A 5,405-nucleotide genomic window follows, 5' to 3' on the forward strand; every position below is an offset into this window, starting at 1 on the left:
CTAATTATCGTACTTTTTATTTATTGTTATTTAATTGCACTTTTAATTATCGTACTTTTATCGTAATTTTATTTTATCGCACTTTTATTTATCGCAATTTTATTATCGTTATTTACTTTACGATTTAAATTAAGTCTTTTATTTATTTAATATTTTACATTAGGTTTTAACTGCGACTAAAGTTTTAAAATCGACAAACCGGTCAATAAACGGTAAAAACCCCCCTTTTATAATAATAATATTACTTATATATATTTGTATTTTTATAAATTAAAACTAATATAGCGTTAAGCTTTGTTTAAAAGATTTTTCCCTGAGGAACGAACCGGACTTACTAAAAACTACACTACTGTACGATTAGGTACACTGCCTATAAGTGTTGTAGCAAGGTTTAAGTATATCCATTCTATAAATAAATAAATATCTTGTGTAAAATTGTACCGAATTTAATAGTATTTCCTTGTAAAATTTAATAGTATTTTATACCCCTTAGCTTTAAACATCAATAACTGTTTATGGCCGCACTTCGGTGTTTCGTAAGAATGTAATAATGTAAGACCATTCACGTTACTTATTCCATGAACAAAGACATCATCTAATCTTGGACGGCACTGACGACGCCAGGCATATTGGAGGTACGCCTTGGCTCGGAACTGGATGCCTCCGGATTTCGTATCCGTCGCATTAATCCCAGCATTAAGTAGATGAATGCAATGTCGACAATTATCAAGTGTCGCCTTGAAAAACGCTATGCTACCGTGACGACGGAGCGTACATGCACACGTTTTAATACACACAAGCAAGTTATGACGGTTCCAAATAAAAAGGTAAAGATGCAACAAGAAAAGATATTTCATTGATATTGGAAGTCTATTACATATGAAATAAAATTACAAAATTTACATCTATCCCTACAACTACAGGATCATTCTCTTCACTTTTGCCAAATCGAGGTCCGGCGTAGATCCAATCAGCTCGATGAACGGCACCTTAATTGTCGCGCAAGCATTGACCGCCGTGTCATGCAAATCGTAGGCATCCCCATCCGCCATCTCTTGGATCGCCTCCGGAATTGGTTCAGCTATTTCAACATTCTCCATCAATATGGTATACGCGTCGAAATGCTCCACCTTTTTCGTAGCGTCGAACAAATTCTGGAACGGTTCTTTAACCTCCGGCGCCTTAAGGGCCTTGGAGAAGATGGAGGGGATGAGGGTGCAAAGCTCTTGGAAATCATCTACTGCCTTCTTATTGGCAGCGGACAGCTCCTGGTTCTCGGCGGCAAGGAGGTCTTTGCTGGCTTTCTCCCCCGCCAGCTCTTTGTGCGCCCTCCAGATCCGCCAGCGCCGTTTGCTCTTTCTCGACGCGCACCGCCATTTCTTTGATAGCCTTTTACGCCTCCCTTAGGGCCTGCTGTTTTTTCCCCTCCGCCTCGGCAACGGTTTGCTTAACCCGCTCCAGCTCCTACCTGACCTTGACAATTTCAACATTCAACTCCTTACCATTTGTTTCTGCGCGACGGGCGCGCTGATCAAGGTTAATGGTTTGCCGAATCTCGTCGCGGGTTAGCACTAGCCCTTCATAAATATGTTGTACCCTGGCGCGGCTAGCGGCGTTATCGGGCATCCGCCTGACTGCATCATAGAGCATCGGAGGGCAAATTCGTTGTAGATACTTGAATTGCGACAGCGCGTCGCTGTGGGGAACGTTCCACATAGTCTCCAAATGGCTGAAGGTAGGCTGCTTCCTAAAGCCAGGAGAGAAAGGATCCTTCAGAGAAGTGGAGTGTTGACCGGACGCGCCGTCAGAGTTCGAGATCGTCAGTTTATTTTTCTCCGACGCCTTTCCTTGGGCGTCGGAGGAATCTTAAAGATGGACGGTGGGGACTCCCATGCGTAACCCTGGAGAAATAACAAACTTGATTAGTTTCTCCCATTGAGATTCCGGTGACGTAGCGGGGTTATTATCAGGGTTTTCAAAATACCCACCTTTGCTGGGAATCTCCTCAAAAATTTTCAAGTTGCCCTCTACAACTTCGCGGGCTGTTTTCTTCTTTTTGTGACTGTCAGCCGTGACGGTCACGTTGGGGGGAGAGCGGTGGCATTTCCACTGTTGTTGCTGCTCCGGTTGAAGTGAGGAGCGCCAACGGAAATAGGATCAAGATTGGTCGCGGGAGTTGAGCCGGTTGTATGTTGAGTTGTTGGCGCGTCACTGGCAACGTTGGTGGAAGACCCAGCTGCAACGCTCCCATCCTTCAAAGGATGGCCTTCTGGAAGATTGGCCTTGGGAAATCTCTTGAAGGATATACCTTCAAGATTGGGGCGGCCGAGAACTCTGTTAAACTCCATATCTGTAAAAGATTATATGGGGTTAGAAAAATTGTATGAACAGAACACTTACAAATTTAAAGACGCTACAGCACGAAGAGCATACCCCTTCCGTCGCATAGGATCAATGGCACCTTATCGTTCGCGGCCAATAATGTTGAACGTTGCAAAGTTTCAGCATCACCTCACTGTAAGGACGCATCTCAAGTGTGGCGTCCTTACATAAATTGAACAACTCCTGCTCCCCCTGGTCGAGGTCTGGAGTCTTGGAGACATCAGATTGACGCACAGAATGCCATTGCGCGAGGTGGGCACGCCCTTCGCCCAGCAAGTCGGTATGAGCGAAGAAAAACATGCCCCTCCAATCATGGAGGGACGGAGACTTCTTGGTGGTGAAGTTACACTTTTTCTCGAAAGTGTACCACCCTTTTCCCGACGCAGTAAGTTTGAACGTTACTCGGAACACGTTCAAACTCGCTGGTCTATTTTGTCCCCTGAAGAACATCTCAAAAGTAGTAACACGCTGCCACGCGTGTGGATGTAATTGTGAAACGCCAATGTGATAGTGCTCTAATACAAACACTATAAACGGGCTTAATGGGAAGCGTAAGTTGCCTAACGCAACCGCCTTCCAATATAGTGTAAAATAATGTTGCGGCGGGTCATCGACACGCTGCCCGGGAATCGCAACCATCGTGGTACGTCTCGCAGTACCGGATATTCTTCTATGAATTTCTCCATCTGCTCTGACGTAACGGTTGTATTTTCGGTAGCTACGTTCGCCTTAGACATTTTTACAGTTGTTTATCTTTGAAAATAAGCGGCACGCGTGTCAAGAAAGTAAAAGAAGAAATTATTTAAATACTTAGGAGGCGGAGAGAAAGGTGTAAAAATGAAGAGGTAAAAACGTTGTATTTATAGAGCAAACTTACCGTGGGCCCGATTTGTGGGCTTTGATCCTGATCGAACACGTGTCCTGGGAAGGCCGATCCACAGTCGTTGGATTCGCGGCGTTTCATTTTTACAGCTGTAAAAATGATGATTGCTGACATCATCCCCTAGTAGGCCCTATGGGGGAACATGATTTGACGATTTTGGCGTGTCAGTAATGATGGTCGTTTATAATATTTTACTCTTCTTAGTTTGGTTACAATCAAAGGTAATTTGATTTCAACCAAACTGGGGGGACTTAATGACGTACGTCATGCCATGGGCGTCACGTGAGACGCATGGCGTATCTGCTAACTGTACAATTGGATTCTTTAACTCCTTGGCTAACAGTACTATCAAGTCAACCTTGTCTTCAAACCACGGTTATCCTTACGCTACGCTACCCGTAGCGTACCGTTAATGACACTTGGTTTACTCAGTTGTTCGCCCTTCCGATAAATTAGGAGAACGTGGAGTAGGTAGTGGGCATGATTAGAGGATTCCAGGAGTGGTAATCGTGGGTTAGTAGGCTGATGGTAGTTATCCTTGGTAACCGTCAATCTTATGCCTATAAATACTAACCACAATCAAGCATTTAACATTTTAACCAACACGCACTTACCATTGCTGATCACTCTTTTAAGTTCACCTTGGAGGCTCGGCAAAAGTCAACCACTACAACACCCCTCACATCCATCACATCTACCGGAGGAACCACTTCCGAAGATTAGTCATCTTACATCACTGCACTCAAGTCAATTTTGACTTGATCAATTCCACTCATTTGTCATTTTATAAGCATGGGTTGTAAAACATACATCTCTTTAGATCAACCAGAAAAACAGAAAAAGTAAAACATACATCTCTTTACATCTCAAAATTTTATATATACGAATAAATAAAGCATGTAAAAAAAGATACGAAAAAAATTATCAATTGGGTTTTCTTGTCTGATATGATTATGATGTCAACTTGTCGAAAATGAGTGGATGACATTTTTGGTGTAACTTTCACTAAAAACAAAGTTAAGGGGGACAAAATGTACAAATGAGATAAATAGAAGGAGTTATTCCGTGACTGAAAAACTTGGGCGGCTGGATTTATCGGCTTCGTTGCGCCCAGTGATGCAAAAGTAGAATGGATCAAACGCGGGGAGTGTGACGCACTTAAATATCTTTTGCATCCACTTGCTGCTATTTTCAGGATTTTTTATTTTTTTTAAAATATCTATATCTAATATCTATATCTATAAATGTTTTTAGTTTTACTTTTTATTTACGTATAATATAATTTACTTGAATTAGATAATGACATTATTTATAGGGGTTTTTTCTAACGTATGTACCTATGAAAAACGTTAAGCAACAATAGATAAACTTGATTTTTTATTTTTTTTTAAATATAAACTTGTATGAAATAATGTTTATTAAAATAATATTATTAACTTAAATTTTTCGTGTTTATTTAATGCAACTTAGCTTGACGTGTTCCACATAGAAACACTTTAGCAAGAACTTATTTTTAGGGTGGTAATAAATACAACAAATTTTTTGATAAATTCACTTAAACTGTGTATTAACATTTTGTACTGTACAAATAAACTATGTATAATGTGAGTGAATTTATCAAAAAACTTGTTGAATTTATCATCAGCCTTATTTTTATGTTACATTGAAATAGTTTTCTTGATTTGTTTCTTACTTTTTATTTTTTATTTTCAATAATTATAAATGAGATAACTTTGAATAGTCGCAGAGTCTATAATAAATTACGAGTAGTAAGTAGTATCGTTTAAAAGTTAAATGTTGAATTACGAGTTACTCTCTCTATTTACCATAGTTCATTAATTTATTTATTTTAAAAAGTCCCTGCTACTTCAAGGATTGCTGATTTGCTGGCATAACGAAATTGTACATGTACATAAATGTGACCGTAGCTTAAACCAATTCACAACATTCCGTGTACAGATATGTGCAAGTGATTATTACCTCCCTACAAAGTACAAGCCATCAATTAAAAATTAGACTTTATTTGCTTCAAGACTACTTTTTCTTTTTGGTAAAAAGTGGAATTATATATATATTGTGAGGGGATTTGAGGGTATATTTGTCACACAAGCTTTTTTTTTTTTTACTATCAATTTGGGAT

This window comes from Rutidosis leptorrhynchoides, chromosome 4, assembly GCF_046630445.1.
Source record: "Rutidosis leptorrhynchoides isolate AG116_Rl617_1_P2 chromosome 4, CSIRO_AGI_Rlap_v1, whole genome shotgun sequence".
NCBI classification, from domain to species: Eukaryota; Viridiplantae; Streptophyta; class Magnoliopsida; order Asterales; family Asteraceae; genus Rutidosis; species Rutidosis leptorrhynchoides.